Source organism: Hypanus sabinus, chromosome 5 (assembly GCF_030144855.1).
Source record: "Hypanus sabinus isolate sHypSab1 chromosome 5, sHypSab1.hap1, whole genome shotgun sequence".
Lineage (NCBI taxonomy): Eukaryota > Metazoa > Chordata > Chondrichthyes > Myliobatiformes > Dasyatidae > Hypanus > Hypanus sabinus.
Window position 1 is genome coordinate 179,706,507 of NC_082710.1, and position 17,953 is coordinate 179,724,459.

Below are 17,953 nucleotides of genomic sequence, written 5' to 3' on the forward strand. Positions count from 1 at the left end.
AGTTAGATATGGCCCTTGTGGCTAAAGGGGTCAGAGGGTATGGAGAGAAAGCAGGTACAGGGTTCTGAGTTGGATGATCAGCCATGATCATACTGAATGGTGGTGCAGGCTCGAAGGGCCGAATGGCCTACTCCTGCACCTATTTTCTATGTTTCTATGTTTGTCATTATTCCCTAAACAATACAGCATAACAGCTATTTATATAGCATTTACCTTGTATTAGGTATTATAAGTAATCTAGAAATGACTTAAAAGTACAGGCAGTCCCCGGGTTATGAATGAGTTCTGTTCTTGAGTCTGTCTTTAAGTTGGATTTGAAGTTGGAACAGGGACATCTGGTATTATTTAGCATCAGTTAGTCAAACATTTTCCTTATTATATAGTACGTATTTTACCTTTCTATGCGTATAAAACACTTAAGAAGCATACGTATTTCAATAATTTAACCACTGTGTTGCTTAGTAATAATTGTAGCTTTCATTGGGGCAGGGCCTTTCATATGCTCCATTAAAATTGTCCTGATCGTTGACCAACTGTAGCCTAACGGTTTTCCAATGACCGATGGCATTTCACCTCTTTCCGATCGCTTTATTACTTACACTTTATTTTCAATCGCGATCGTGATTATTTTCGTCAACAGAAACACTGCAGATTCAGAGCTGCGACACCAGGTCTTAATGTCCACTGCACGGAGACACGTTAAATAAAGTCCAGGGTTCCACTGGGTCCTAAAGACCATCGCACTGATTCATGTTAAATAAGCGACTTGAGCATCCGCGAATTTTGGTTTCCACAGGGGGTCCCGGATCCAATCCCCTGCGGATAAGGAGGGCCGACTATATTGACAAGTTGCATCGTAGCCTGTTATGTAAATACCAGTACTGTTGTACAGTAAAACCTACAAAAATGTAGTGGATTTGACCCAGTCTATCACGGGTAAATCCCTCTCCACCATTGAACGCATCTACTTGGAGCTTTTTGGCAGGAAAACGGCATCCTTCATCATGGTCCCAAACCGTCCAGGCCATGCTCTCTTCTCACAGCTGCCCTCAGGATCTAGGTACAGGAACTTCAGAACCATTACCACCAGGTTCAGGAACAGTTATTACCACTGAAGCATCAGGCTCTTGAACTAGTGGGGATAACTTCACTCATCCCAACACTGAACTGGGCTCAAGATCAAAGTCTCTTCAATTCATGTTCTCTGTATTTATTGTTTGTTTATTCATTTATTATTATGGATTTTTTTTCTTACTACTTGTACTTGGACATTTGTTGCTTTTTCTTTGCACATTCATATTGTCCACCCCATTGGGTACAGTCCTTCATTGTGTTTCTTGTATTTAACGTAACTACCTGCAAGAAAAGGAATCTCAGGGTTATACATGGTGACACGTCTGTACTTTGATAATAATTTTGTATTGAACTTTGAGCTTAAGATGCGGTATGTGACTCAGGTCGGAGTTAGTGGGCACGTGAGGGAGAAATGGGTTCAGGACAACTTGAGGAAATGGGATTAATGGGATTGCTCTGAGAACCAATATAGGTTTGATGATTTGAACTAACACCTCCCATGACAGAAGGAAATACATCAAAGGGATATAGTAAATTAATCTTCACCTTTCACTTGACAGAAACAGTCACACATCCTTCAGTCCCACGTCACATCGCAGTTTGCTGAACTGCACCAGATTCTCACAGAGAAAGAGCAGCGTATACTCAGAGATCTCAGGGAAGAAGAGGAGAGGATTCTGAATCCAATGGAGAAAAATCTTCGAGAGATTCAAAAGAATTTAAATTCTATTCAGGAGGAGATCTCAAGGTTACAGGAACAGATGGATCAAAAAGAGAGTGTGATATTTCTCAAGGTGAGAGATTATATTTCTTTTTGCTTTTGTAAAAGTAGACAAAATTGGAATCAATGTATTCGAAGTAACTGTGACATTTACAAATGGTTGTAAACTGAATATGGACAGAAAGGTGTTTAGGAAGTTCAGGACTGTTGATGTCCCAAAACTGGACTTCCATAATATTGGTATGTCACTGGACCATCTGCAATCTTCTTGTAAATGAGTTGCTCTGAACATGACACTGAACTGGTGATCGTTTCCTCAATTCCCATATCAAATATCCCAGAAACTCACATTAATATCCAGTCCCAGTCACATGCTGTGAGTGTGTCTGGTGCCGTGGGTGAGACGGTCTCTCTGTCAATCAGTGAGAGCAAAGGATCAATTCCAGAATGTGACCCACACATCAAATTTATCATCAATAGGCGCTTTCCATTAGATTAGAGAATTGAGGGAAACCTACACTGTTTATTTATATTTTCAGAAATATTCCCTGTCATTTACCAAGTCGTTCTGTGTTGTGTAACTGTAGGAATGCGAATTTACAACATCTTGTAATGATTTCAGTGAAAATCAGGATGAGGACTGGAAGTCTCAGTGTATTCAGATTTGTGTTTTATTTATTTCAGGAGGAAGCTTGTCAGAAGAGGAGGTAAGGTCAACGATTTAGATGAGGGTATTGAAAACTATATCAGCAAGTTTGCTGATGATACTAAACTGGGTGGCAGTGTGACATGCGAAGAGGATGTTAGGAGAATACAGGGAGACTTGGATAGGCTGGGTGAGTGGGCAGATACTTGGCAGATGTCATTCAATGTGAATAAATGTGAAGTTATCCACTTTGGAAGCAGGAACAAGAGGGCAGAGTATTGTCTGAACGGTGTAGAGTTAGGTAAGGAAGAAATGCAGAGACCTAGGAGTCCTAGTTTACCAGTCAATGAAGGTGAATGAGCAAGTGCAACAGGCAGTGAAGAGGGCAAATGGAATGTTGGCCTTTGTTACAAGGGGAATTGAGTACAAGAGCATGGATGTCCTTTTGCATTTGTACAGGGCCCTGGTGAGACCACACCTGGAATATTGTGTACAGTTTTGGTCTTCAGGTTTAAGGAAGGACATTCTGGCAATTGAGGAAGTGCAGCATAGATTCACTAGGTTGATTCCTGGGATGGCAGGGCTGTCTTACGCAGGGAGATTGGAGAGATTGGGCTTGTACACGCTGGAATTGAGGAGATTGAGAGGGGATCTGATTGAAACGTTTAAGATAATTAAAGGATTTGATAGGATTGAGGCAGGAAATATGTTCCAGATGTTGGGAGAGTCCAGTACCAGAGGGCATGGATTGAGAATAAGAGGTCAGTTATTTAAAACAGAGTTGAGGAAGAGCTTCTTCTCCCAGAGAGTTGTGGAGGTGTGGAATGCACTGCCTCGGAAGACGGTGGAGGCCAATTCTCTGGATGCTTTCAAGAAGGAGCTAGATAGATATCTGATGGATAGGGGAATCAAGGGATATGGGGACAAGGCAGGGACTGGGTATTGATAGTGAATGATCAGCCATGATCTCAGAATGGCGGTGCAGACTCGAGGGGCCGAATGGTCTACTTCTGCACCTATTGTCTATTGTAAGATATGATCTTTGCTGAACCTCTGTATGGATTTGTAAACTTGCTCACCATTGCAGTTTATAACCAACAGTTTTATATTTGCAGAACTAGTGATGACTTCCAGCAAATGTCAGTGACAGACGGTGTTTTTCCAGTTGAAAAATTTGATCATTTCTATTTGTTGAACTCAGCGTTGAGAGAAACACTTGATGACATTAATCGAGGTAAAGCTTACACTGATTCATTTGTCCTTGTTCATGAGATACAATTAATTAGAATTTGAAGTAGAGATTGTCTGTAACAATGGGCTGAAGGGGAACTGTAGTTCTATTCCAGTTTCAGTTCCACCTGCTGGGAAACATCACTGTCACATAGTCAGCTGGAGATATCGGACCCCTGAACACACCGACACAGGGGCACAATGCAACCAGTACACGGGACTGTTAGTTGTCCCACTGTATCCTGGTCCCATCCAGACTCTACAAACCCGAGACAGGACACGAGTGTGAATCTGACCACATAAAATGGGGAATTAATATTCATTTAATGACATTATAGGGAATAAAGGGCAGGCACTGTAATGTAGTGGTTAGTGCAAAGTTATTCCAGCTCTGGGTGTCAGATTCCGAGTTCAATGTATGTAAGAATCTGTACGTTCTCCCCTTGACTGCATGGGTTTCCTCTGAGTGCTCTGGTTTCCTCCCATAGTCTAAAGGTGTAGCATTTGGTAAGTTAGTTGGGCATTGAAAGTTGTCCTGTGGCCTTCGTTGGTCGTGGTCGACCATGGGTACTGCACCTCTGGTAGTCACTGACAGTGGCTCCTCCAGGGTGCAAGCCAGGGCAGAGCTGATATGGAGATCCGTCTGTTGCCCATGCGGTGGGACCCCCCCCCCCCCCACCCCATACTGGTGACAGATCCAAAGGAACGCAGGAGTTGCCGTGCCGGTGCTGAGAACAGCAGTCAGCCGCCTTCGGGACTCCGACTCCGGATTTTTCCTCAGGGTTTACTCCCAGCGCCTTTCCCGTGAGCGGGTATAGCCGCAAGGCAGCGGAGGTTTGAAATCAGAATTTTCCCTCTTCTAGATGAGCTACCATCCATGGTTAATGAGCCCCATCTGTCCTGTGATTAGACCAGTGGCAAATAGTTGGGTTGCTGCTCAGTGCGGCTCGTTGGGCCTGTTCCGTACTGTATCCCTAGATGAAATAAAACAAAGCTTGTATCAGTGTGGTGTCCAGTATTGTCAGAAAGACCGGTCTGTGACTGCAGACTCAGGTCTGCCCCCTGCTGGACTTGCTTGTCTCTCTGTTGTAATCAAACCACCAGATTGAATCATCATCAGCCTGAGCCCAGACACACCAACTTGCATTGACCAGCACCTCCTTTTGTAATGTGATATATTCCAAAATGTCATTTCCTGAACATATTTTCCTGAATTCCTTGGTTTCCGTGTCCTTCTCCCTGTGAAATACAGATGAGAAATATTAATTTAAAACCACTTCCCTTTGCATGGCTCCAGATTGTTCCTAAAGAAACCAATTATTTCCCGAGTTACTCTTTCATTTAATATACACATAGAACCCCTTAAAATTGTCATTTACCTCAATGCTTGAGTGGTCATGTGTTCACTTTCTGCCCTTAAATTTCCCTCTTCCGTATACTCCTCTGTTTCTGAAACTCCTCGGGTCAGAGAGCTGTGACCAGGTGTTTCTCAGAGTTCAATCCTCCCTTGTTTACTCTTTGTGACCGGAGCTTCCATGATGTATTTTCTCTGTTTCCTCAGTAACCTGGTCACACTGTGTCTGTGCTGACCATGAGACCAAATTAAACTAATTCCACCTGCCTGCCCACGTTCTATATCTCTCCATTGCTGTCTGTTCATCTCTCTGTCTGCCCACGTTCTACATCCCTCCATTCCCTGTCTGTTCATCTCTCTGTCTGCCCACGTTCTACATCCCTCCATTCCCTGCCTGTTCATCTCTCTGTCAGCCCACGTTCTACATCCCTCCATTCCCTCTGTTCATCTCTCTGTCTGCCCACGTTCTACATCCCTCCATTCCCTGCCTGTTCATCTCTCTGTCTGCCCACGTTCTACATCCCTCCATTCCCTGTCTGTTCATCTCTCTGTCTGCCCACGTTCTACATCCCTCCATTCCCTGCCTGTTCATCTCTCTGTCTGCCCACGTTCTACATCCCTCCATTCCCTGTCTGTTCATCTCTCTGTCTGCCCACGTTCTACATCCCTCCATTCCCTGCCTGTTCATCTCTCTGTCTGCCCACGTTCTACATCCCTCCATTCCCTGTCTGTTCACGTGTCTGTTGGATCACCTCTGAAAATTGCTGTTGTATCCATTTCCTCAATACTCCTATTTATTTAACCTGGTGTTTAACTGACACGTTTCATGTCTCCACTTTATCCCATTGTGAAACATTTTGAGTTACATCATTTGTACAAAAAGTGCTCTGTAAATTAATTCTTCATGTACGTCTATTTTTCTCTCAGCTCAAGCTGGTAAAGCCTGAGGTACGGGCACAGCCAAGCACACTAATTTCTCAATTGCGAGGAACTTCCAGACTATTCTAGTGGTGTTTAGTATTGTGGCCTTCCGAGGATTTACAGAAATATTCCTGTGTAGGCCTAATTTCCTAATGCTATTACGTGGTGACTTTGGGATGATACCAGTTGTAGACATTATTATTGGGACAATGTATTTATTATTATTATCATTAATACCACAAAGCCAAAAGCAAGCAGTTGAAGGACCTCAGCAGGTCAGGAAGAGTCTGCAGAAACAAATAGATGGTCAAAGTTTCAGGTGGAGACCCTGCCTTTCTAGTCTCTTGTGAGACCAAGTGAGACTTCACCAAAGTTTCTGTGGCTGCAACAGGTCTTGCCAACTTTCACACTCAATGCATGGTCAACCTGGTAGTCACTGGGAGTGACTTCTCCAGGGTGCAAGCCAGGGCAGATTTGATATGGAGATCTTTCTGTTGCCCATGCAGTGGGACCCCCACCCCCCCCACGCTGATGACGGGTCCAAAGGAAAGTCGATACAGTTTGGTGCCAGCAGCTTCGCAGGAGTTGCCGTGCCAGTGTTGGGTACAGCAGTCAGCCGCCTCCTCAGGGTTTACTCCCAAAGCCTTTCCCGTGAGCGGGTATAGCCGCAAGACAGTGGAGGTTTGAAATCAGAATTTTCCCTCTCCTAGGTGAGCTACCATCAGTGGTTAACGAGCCCCATCTGCCCAGAGCAACTGGTTTTAAGGCGCCAGTGGTCTGCATTAGCCCCTTCTCCTGTCAATGAGAACAGCTCCACCGGGCATGAGAACTATGCCACACATGAAGGCCAGGAGTTGGACTTGGCTGTCAGAGGCTGTTTGAAACACACACCATGAAGAGCATTTGTTTAGCAGTGGGAGCTCGTCCCCACCACCATCCTTCGGCTATGACTACCCTTGTAGGCTTATCTACATATTGTATTAAGAAACCTTCCTGAACGCACCTCACAAACTCCACCCCATTTTAACCCCTTCAATATTTGGGAATTTAAAATCTCCCACCACAACAACCCTGTTGATTGCCTAAATGATTTATATAATTTACATAAATTTAGAACCCTATGTGATTTACAGGGAGGTAGCTCGTTCAGTTTTATTTTGATGGGATGACCTACAGCTCAAGACACTTCAAATCTGTAGTGGAGCATTCCAGACCACATCATGAGATGCACTTGGGGTTGAACTAGGAGAGATGGCTCTTGACCAGCAGAGTGAAAATTTGAGCCTTGCAAAGGGGACTTTCATAGTAAGGTGTGGGACATCCCATTTCATGAATGTTTTTAATGGATTGCTGGGAATATACTAACCGAGATGGTAAGTATTTTGTGTGGACAATTAGGGAATAGGTGTAGGGGTATGTTCTTGTCAATTTGCAAACTAGCCCAACAGTGGCCTGGCCAGCAGTACAAATTTGGAATTTCCAGACGTGGAAATAGATTTGTCATTACTGTGAGATACACAGGGTCTTGTGGATGGTGAGAGGGTGTCTGGTCACTTACGGCATCAGTATTTTCCCCTTTTGCCTATTTTCACAGGTTGTTCTACTGACCCAGTTAGTAATGGGTGGGCTCTGCAATAAATATCCCCTGGATTAATGTTGAGATAGGGAAAAAGCTGACAGGTGGATTATCTGTCAATACAGCAGAATTTATGGCCATTATCATTAGTTTGCAATGGGTAGAACAAGTTAAACCAAAAAGAGTTGTGATCTGCTCAGACGCTGCTTCGGAACTGCAGAGTTTGGAAACGAAGCATTGAGGTAGACCTGATCTGTTGATGGAAGTGTACTACAATTGATATGTTCTGGGGAGAGTGGGAATAGTAGTACAGTTTTGTTGGTTCCCAGCACATCTGGGTGTATCAGGACAGATGTTAGAGCAAAACAGGGACTTACTAAGTCAGAGGTAGATAATATGGTCAATATAGGGAAGTATGGAGCTAAATCTTGTATTAGGTTGACTGGGATGAGTAAAGGCAGAATTTGTGGGATAGCAGTGGGACTGGGAGGTGACATTATAATTTGGTTCAGTCAGTCCAGGGGAGGTTTCTGAAGTTGTCGTAGATGGGGGTGGTGGTGGGGATAAGCTCCCACTACTTATAAAGTGCTCCAAATGGGGTGCGTCTCTAACAGCCTCTGACAACCAAGTCCAACTCTTGGCCTTCACGTGTGGCTTAGCTACTAGGCCAAGCGGAACTGTTTCCAATGCCGAAGGAAGGGGAAAATGCGGACCACTAGCTCCTCAAAACCAGTTGCTTCAGGCAGATGGGGCCTGTCAGCATCAGACAGCCAGGAGAAGGAAAACTCTGATTTTTAACCTCCGCTGCCTTGAGGCCGTACCCACCCAATGGGGAGGCTTCGGGAGTAAACCCCGAGGAAGAAATCCACAACCGGGTCCCTAAGGCAGTTTGATGTTGTTTACAACTTCACTCTGGCAACCTCTATGACGACACTGGTGCCGAGCTGTATCGGTACTTGCCCTTCCCTTGGACAACATCAATGACGTGGAGAGGGGAACCCACTGCATGGGCAACATCCGGTTCTTCAAATCTTCCCACCCAGGCTTGCACCCTGGAAAGGACACAGTCCACCAGAGATGCAAACCCATGATCCCCTGGAAAGGACACAGTCCACCAGAGATGCAAACCCATGATCCCCTGGGACACAGTCCACCAGAGATGCAAACCCATGATCCCCTGGGACACAGTCCACCAGAGATGCAAACCCATGATCCCCTGGGACACAGTCCACCAGAGGTGCAAACCCATCATCCCCTGGGACACAGTCCACCAGAGGTGCAAACCCATGATCCCCTGGAAAGGACACAGTCCACCAGAGATGCAAACCCATGATCCCCTGGGACACAGTCCACCAGAGATGCAAACCCATGATCCCCTGGGACACAGTCCATCAGAGGTGCAAACCCATCATCCCCTGGGACACAGTCCACCAGAGGTGCAAACCCATGATCCCCTGGAAAGGACACAGTCCACCAGAGATGCAAACCCATGATCCCCTGGAAAGGACACAGTCCACCAGAGATGCAAACCCATGATCCCCTGGGACACAGTCCACCAGAGATGCAAACCCATGATCCCCTGGGACACAGTCCACCAGAGATGCAAACCCATGATCCCCTGGGACACAGTCCACCAGAGATGCAAACCCATGATCCCCTGGGACACAGTCCACCAGAGGTGCAAACCCATGATCCCCTGGAAAGGACACAGTCCACCAGAGATGCAAACCCATGATCCCCTGGAAAGGACACAGTCCACCAGAGATGCAAACCCATGATCCCCTGGAAAGGACACAGTCCACCAGAGATGCAAACCCATGATCCCCTGGGACACAGTCCACCAGAGATGCAAACCCATGATCCCCTGGAAAGGACACAGTCCACCAGAGATGCAAACCCATGATCCCCTGGGACTGACGGCTGCTTACGAGTTCAGAGGAGGCGCCATTTGGGAAGGAATAAGAGGAAAGATGCGTGGTTGGCGAGATTGAGGTTCGGACACACAGATCTCCACTCCACTTTGGCACTAGTTGGTAAGCATGGGAATGAGTTGTAAGATTTTTTTAAGGTACCAGAGACAGTGGAACATGCAATCATGGTGTGCCACAGATATTTGGTATAATGAGGAAGCTGTTTAATCAATATATGGGTAAATCTGTGGTGCCTAGGCTGCAGGATATTCTGGCACCTGAAGTAGGGATGGATAAGTCATGTAGGCCCTGGTGAACTTTTTACTTAAAACAGGTTTGGTGGGCAGGACCTGATCCTTGTGACAGCTCCAATCATATTCCAGTCCAGTAGGTGGTGGTAATGCACCTTCCTGATAGGTGCGAGCTGCCATTAGCACAATGGTCAGTGGAAGAAGAAGATTCGGTGCATAGTTGTCAGCTGGACTCTGGATTCTCGTCTCAGTCTGATATCGTGTATCGAGTCTAGATTTCGCACTCCAGCACTTGGGTCCTTACCATTCTCGCCTCGGACTCTTGTCACAATATGTGTATCATCAGTAGCTATAGGTGAGGGGCCAGAAGACTGGAGGGTAACTATTGTTGAACCTTCATTCAAGATAGACTGTTGGGCAAACACTGGGAAGTACAGACCAATGAGCCTAACGTTGGTGGAGGGTACATTAATGGAAGGGAATCTGAGAGACAGGATCTCCAATCATTTGGAAGGGCAAGGACTAATCCGGGATAACCAGCTTGGCTTTCTCAATGAATGATGGAAATGCAGTAGACATTGTCTACATGGACTTTAGCGAGATATTTGACAAGGTACCTTATGGTAGAATATTCCAGAAAGTTAGATCGCATGGGCTAGATTAAGATCTGGCCAATAGGATACAGAATTGCCTGGGTTGTGGCCTCTGTCCAGTGGTGTTCTGCAGTGATGGGTGCTGGGTCCACTTTTTTTCACAATTCATATGAATGATTTGGAAGTGGAAGTAGGTGACATGTTTTGTATGTTTGTGGAGGACACTAAAATTGTTGGACATTGAGGACTGGAGGACTTGGGTTATAAGGAGAGGCTAGATAGGCTAGGAACTTTCCCTAGAGCTTAGGTGGCTGCCAGAGGAAGTGTAGAGGTGGGTACAATATTTTTAAAGACATTTGAACTGGTCTGTGGGTAGGAAAGAATTAAAGGAGTAATGGGCAAATGGGACAAGCTCGCTGAAAAAAGATGGTCAGCACGAGTGAATTCAGCTATAAAGCCTGCCTTGCCTCTTTGAATGCTTCCAGTGTTTACTCACCCCATCCTCTTCTGGATCCAGTTGTTGCTCCACCCCTTCCTCACACCCGTTTCCACTGGCTATCTCCCGTCTTTCTTAAATGGTGAAAGATTGCAGCATGCTGCTGTGCAGAGGGACGTGGGAGTGCTTGTTCATGAATCACAGGTACAACAGGTTATTAAGAAGGCAAACAGAATGTTGGCTTTCATTGCTAGAGGGATTGAATTCAAGAGCAGGGAGATCATGCTGCAACTATACAGGGTCCTGGTGAGGCCGCACCTGGAGTACTGTGTGCAGTTCTGGTCTCCATACTTGAGGAAGGATATACTGGCTTTGGAGGTGGTGCAGAGGAGGTTCACCACGTTGATTCCAGAGAAGAAGGGGTTAACCTATGAGGAGAGATTGAGTCGCCTGGGACTATGCTCTCTGGAATTCAAAAGAATGGGAGGGGTTCTTATAGAAGCATACAAAATATTGAAGAGATAGGTAAGATAGAAGTAGGAAAGTTGTTTCCATTGGTAGGTGAGACTAGAACTAGGGGACATTGCCTCAAGATTCAGGGAGAAGATTTAGAACCTAAGTGAGGAGAAACCGTTTTTTTCCAGAGAATGGTAAATCTGTGGAATTCTCTGCCCAGGGAAGCAGTTGAGGCTTCTTCACTAAATATATTTAAGATGCAGTTAGATAGAGTTTTACATAGCAGGGGAATTAAGGGTTATGGGGAAAAGGCAGGTAGATGGAACTGAGTTTACAGACAGATCAGCCATGATCTTATTGAAAGGCAGGACAGGCTCGATGGGCCGGATATCCTACTCCTGCTCCTATTTCTTATGTTATTATGTGAAATATCCACAGTCCATCTCCCTCCGCATATGCTGCTTAAACCACTGAGTTTCTTCAGAATTCTGTGTGTTTTGACTAGGAAAACTCCGCTGTCCATCCCAGAGGAAAAACCTCGGGAACATTGCAGTTAACAACACACACAAAATGCTGGTAGAACACAGCAGACCAGGCAGCATCTATAGGGAGAAGTGCCGTCAACGTTTTGGGCCAAGACCCTTCGTCAGAACTAACCGACAGGAAAGATAGTAAGAGATTTGAAAGTAGTAGGGGGGAGGGGGAAATGTGAAATGATAGAAGACCGGAGGGGGTGGGATGAAGCTAAGAGCTGGAAAGGTGATTGGCGAAAGTGATACAGAGCTGGAGAAGGGAAAGGATCATGGGACGGGAGGCCTCAGGAGAAAGAAAGGAGGTGGGGGAGCCCCAGAGGGAGATGGAGAACAGGCAAACAACTAAATATGTCAGGGATGGGATAAGAAGGGGAGGAGGGGCATTAACGGAAGTTAGAGAAGTCAATGTTCATGCCATCAGGTTGGAGGCTACCCAGCCTGTATATAAGGTGTTGTTCCTCCAACCTGAGTTTGGATTCATTTTAGAGGAGGCCATGGATAGACATATTAGAATGGGAATGAGACGTGGAATTAAAATGTGTGGCCACTGGGAGATCCTGCTTTTTCTGACGGACTGAGCGTAGGTGTTCAGCGAAACGGACTCCCTGTCTGCATCGGGTCTCACCAATATATAAAAGGCCACACTGGGAGCACCTGACGCAGTATACCACACCAGCTGACTCACAGGTGAAGTGTCGCCTCACCTGGAAGGACTGTCTGGGACCCCGAATGGTGGTGAGGGAGGAAATGTAAGGGCAGGTGTAGCACTTGTTTCGTTTACAAGGATAAGTGCCAGGAGGGAGATCGGTGGGAAGGGATGGGGGGGACGAGTGGACAAGGGAGCCGCGTAGGGAGCGAACCCTGCGAAAAGCAGAAGGGGGGGAGGGGAAAATGTGTTAGGTAGTGGGATCCCGTTGGAGGTGGCGGAAGTTACGGAGAGTTATACGTTGGACCTGGAGGCTGGTGGGGTGGTAGGTAAGGACAAGGGGAACCCTACCCCGAGTGGGGTGGCGGGTTGATGGGGTGAGGGCAGATGTGCGGGAAATGGGAGAGATGCGTTTGAGAGCAGAGTTGATGGTGGAAGAAGGGAAGCCCCTTTGTTTAAAAAAGGAAGACATCTCCTTTGTCCTGGAATGAAAAGCCTCATCCTGAGAGCAGATGCGGCTGAGATGGAGGAATTGTGAGAAGCGGGTAGTATTTTTGCAAGATAGGCAGGGTGGGAAGAGGAATAGTCCAGGTAGCTGTGAGAGTCTGTAGGCTTATAGTAGATATCAGTAGATAGGCTGTCTCCAGAGATCTGTCTCCATCCACGTGCTGGAGTATTCTAGCACTCCTGCTCAGTGCTCTGTCCAATCATGTCCTGGCACTTCATTGCACGTGATAACACCACATTTTCCTTTCCTTAAAAAGAAAAACAATTAACAACGTTAATCAAAGCAAACATATAATTCAGCAAGTCTCTATCAGTCTCTGTGTGGTTTTACAAACAGGGGTAGACCTAAGTGGTATACACAGAATTTGTGCTTCCTTGTTATTATTTAAATGTTTTGCCTTGTCAGTGTCAGGTAACTGAATCTCTGAAGTTGGCTCTTTCTTGAGGTCTTTGCGATTTCTTCTTAGCACCACTCCTTCTTCCGCTTGGACTGTATCTTTCTTAACTCCTTCCACTTCCATTTGTAATGAAATACAAATCTTCTTTTCTTGATCTAGTTCATTCATTAACTGTGTAATTTATCTTCTTTATGCTGAGACTTCATCATTTCAATAAAACTTCTCAATTCCCTCACTTGTGCTTTCACTTCCTCAGTTGGATCCTGATTCTTGTCACTCATTGGCTTCAGATCAGTTTTGTACTGTAGCGGCAAGTTTGCTTTTGGTGGCAATGCTTTGTCAGATGCTGGTGACAAGGGGATGGGTATGGGATCTTTCTTTATGACTTCTTTTAATTTTGCCACATTGGAATCAAATTCTGTTCTGTCTTGCTCTTTCATGAAGTCATATTCTGACTCTGTGTCACTACCCAGGACTAAAATTATATTCACCAAATTAAGTCTTTCGCAGGCTGATAAACCCAGAATTGACTCTACAGTTTTTTTGGCACGATCACAAATGAAAGCGTGTGCACAATATTTTTGTGTGAACCCTTTGCCACACATGTTCCTTTAACTGGAATGTCTGAACCTGAATACCCAGTCACTTTTATATTTGTCTGATGTAACTTAAATCTTGGCTTTAAAGCATTAAACTCAGATTCTGCAAGAACATTTATTTGCGCTCCAGTATCAAGTTTAAACAGAATATTGTTTTGATTCACTTGCAATGGAATAGTCCAGAATTCTTACTTTGTTTATTTTCACAAAGCACATTGATATAAAATTCCTCACGTTCATCTTCAATCACAGCATTTACTTGTTTCATTTTATTTTCCTTCTTTCTACTTTTACAACAGTGTGAAAAATGACTAATCTTACTGTAGACATTGCAAATTTTGCCATACACTGATTTGGTCGATGTTCCTGCGCACAGTGATCACATGACTTTTCTCTTTCAAATGCCGTCTTGCTCTCTGTCAGTTTTGTCGAAGTATTATTATATTTCTTGATATATTCCAACTTTCTAACAACGGTTACATTGCAGTTTTCGACTAAAAGCTCTTCAGCCTGCAACGTCATGGTCTCAGAAGCTTTGCAGAGTGCCAAAGCTTTTTCAAAATTTAAATCTTGCTCTCTCAACAGCCTTTCTCTCAGAGCATTATGTCGAATGCCGCAAACAATTCTACCTTTAATGAGAGAGTCCGTGAGCAATCCAAACTCGCATGTTCTACTATGCTTTCTTACATACAGATCAATTGTTTCAGCAGCTCTTTGTGCACATGTGAAGAATTACTATCGCTCATACATTAAATTACACTTAAGTCTACAAAATACTTAAAATCTGTCCATTATTGACTTTAAATTGAAATTATCTCCATCTTCGAAGAAAAAAATTGTTATATATCTCTACTGCGTTATTCCCGATTACATGGAGCAGAAATGCAGATTTGGTTTTTTTATGATTCTCTTCATAATTGATCGCCGATAAGTACAGTTCAAACTATTGCTTGAATATCCTCCAATTCTCAGCTATATTGCCAGTCAGTGGGTGGTAAACCTTTCATTATACATTTTAAATTTGGAATTTTTTCTTTATTTTTCCCTTCGATTCGCGATTCTCCTGTATTATTCTTCCAGAACCACTCCTGAAACCATGTTATGTTACTTCTGTTTAAATATATCGTGGGTTAACAGTAAAGAATCATATTCTGGAAGAATTAGAGAACTTTCATTTACAGTAATGAATAAGCACGTCTTAACCCAGCCATGAGCTGGAACATTCTAGCTCAGTGCTCTGTCCAGTCACTTACTGGCACATCATTGCACATGATATCACCACAGGGGACTCTCTAATTCTCTGCTTCTACCCCCAGTCTCTGTCACCCTGGATGTGGAAACAGCAACTTTGTGTCTTGAGGTGTCTGAGGATCGGAAGAGTGTGAGACGGACCGGAACCCAGAGGAATCTCCCTGACACCAGGAAGAGGTTTGCATACTGGATTTGTGTGCTGGGATCGGAGGGATTCACATCGGGGAGACATTACTGGGAGGTGGAGGTGACGGGGAATCAGTGCTGGGATCTGGGAGTCGCCACAGAGTCTGTGGAGAGGAAGGAACGGGTCAGACCGAGTCCGGAGACCGGATTTTGGATCATTGCGTGGAAAGATAACACGATGAAGGTTCTCACCTCCCCTGAGTCCCATCTCCCTGCCGGTCCCATCCCCGGGAGGGTGGGAGTTTATCTCAGTTACGAGTCCGGGACAGTTTCATTTTACAACGCAGAGACCAAGTCCCATCTCCACACCTTCACTGGGAATAAATTCACGGAGAAACTTTATCCTTTATTCGCGACTGCATATGAAAACGAGTGGCTGAGAATCTGTTCCGGTTCCGCTCCGGGTCTGTAAACGGGTCGGGTCCGGGACCGGCGTCAGGAGTAAATCACTTTAAATATAAATGTGCGGAGAGTGAAATAAACATGATGTGAGAATTATCAAACCATTAATTTTAACTGATTCACCTCATCCGTCAACGGAACAGAAACCCTGCGGATTCAGCAGCAGCCGCGGGTGGTGGGTCCTGAGCTCCCCGGCTGCTAAAGTCCACGGGGACTGACAGAGTAACTGGTGGTGCTGACTGGGGGCGAGAAGTCACAGTGAACATTGGTAAGATAGGACATGTAGTGGTGGTAACACACAAAGCGCCAGAGATTCCCATCGTGTCAGCTGTTATGAATGCACCACAGCTCTGAGGGGCCGAAGGGGCGGGAGCCCCCTCCTTTGTGAGAATCGCAAGAGCACTAGTTGAGGGGGGGTCAGTAGACCCAGGAAATGGGAGAGAGAGACATGCTGAATAGACCCAGGAAATGGGAGAGAGAGACGTGCTGAATACCTCGTTCCACCGCGAAGCAAAATAATGCAACATTGACCATTGTCTCCTGGAGACCACGTTTGTGGATTGGGAACTATGCTACGTGCAAGCCTCGGGCAAAGTAGGCTGGTTGAGAGAGAGATTGCATCATCCCAACCTGATTGACATCTGAGACCCCGTGAGGAAGTATAAAAGAGAGTCTGGGGGAGCACCCCCTTGAGACGCACCAGAAGAAATGTTAACGATCCCGCAGTAGCGGGAAGCCATTTGAAGGAAGCCACGTGCGTTGGATTCCATGCCTGGAATCACGGAAAACCGCTTTTAGCTAACAACGGGGAAGCCCGCTCCCCTGATTCAACGGATTTGCTTCATAAAGACCCGGGCAAGTTTTCTTTTCTCACCGATCTCTCTCTCTCTCTCCAACAAGTGAAAACCCAGCGGTCCGTCCCCCCCGAAAGCCAGAAGCCTGCAGGAATTTGAGTGACTTATATTTCCATCGGACAATATATTATCCCCTAGACAAACGATTGAGCTGTTTCTTATTGATGGTTATTATTAGACCCACGCTTTTAGATTGAGTAGTGACTACGTATATTATCGGAATGTTTGTATTAATCTTATTTTTGTGCCCCTTTCATAAATAAAGACTTTTAAAAATAGTACCATCAGATTTCAATGGACCTCTCTATCTTTGCTGGTAAGTGATCCAGTTACGGGATTCGTAACACAGCGAACATCTCAACCGCAGGTATTTCACTTTGGATACTGTTGGGGGGATGATCTGGCAGAGGAAAGTCACCGCATAGGGTCTCTGGCACTGAGTCTGCCTCTGTGACTCAGAAAGGAAACCGGGAGAAGAGCTGTGCTGTGTGATGGGGGTTCATCAGTTAGGGGAACATAAAGGAGGTTCTGTGGGCAAGAACAAGAATCCCGATGGTCTGTTGCCTCCCGGTGCCAGGGACCAGGACATCTCGCATCGAGTTGTCAGCATTCTTCAGTTAGATGGTGAACAGCCAGATGTCGTGGTCCATGTAGGTACCATTGACAGGTTCTGCACAGGAAGTTCTGGGAGTTTGGTACCAAGTTAAAGGGCAGGACCTTCAGGCCTGTGATCTCAGGATTGCTACCTGTGCCACATGCTAGTGAGGCCAGAACTAGGAGGATTATACAGTTTAACTCGTGACTATGGTTTAGGGGGGAGGGCATAAAACTTTTGAATCGTTGGGCTCTCTTACAGGGGAGGTGGGACCTGTACAGCAGGGACTGTTTGCACCTGAACTAGAAGGGGATTCATATGCTTGTGAGAAAGTTTGTTAATGCTGCATGGTGGGGTTTAAACTAGAGTTGTAGGGGGATGGGAATTAGAGTGCCAGAACAGTTAGTGGAGAAGTTGTTGAGATCGATGTTGGTAAGTCTGTAGACCAAGTCAGGAATCAAAAGGCTGAGCATGGTGTGACTAGTATCTGAGCTGCGTAAATATCAATGCAAGGAGTATCGTAGGAAGGGGGGATGAGCTCAGGGCTTGGATCAACACCTGGAGTTATGATATTGTAGTGTACTGGGAGGGGTGTGGTCGACTGCTGCTGAGAAATAAGAAAGGTCTTACTACATTAATGGGATTATATTACAGACCACCCAACAGACCTAGGGTTTTAGAGGAACAAATTTGTGAAGAGATCACAGACTGTAGCAACAAACATAAGATTGTTATAGTAGGTTTTTTTATTATTAAGTGTGTAGCATCCGTGACCCCAATTTACCCCCCCCCCCCAGCCTAGGGTGAACCACCG

General features: G+C 45.4%; 1 pseudogene; it reads left to right on the forward strand.

The window, feature by feature from the left end:
• Nucleotides 1-16,813, forward strand: part of LOC132394682 (zinc-binding protein A33-like) — a 29,058-nt pseudogene extending 12,245 nt beyond the window's left edge.
• The last annotated feature ends 1,140 nt before the right edge of the window (nt 16,814-17,953 follow it).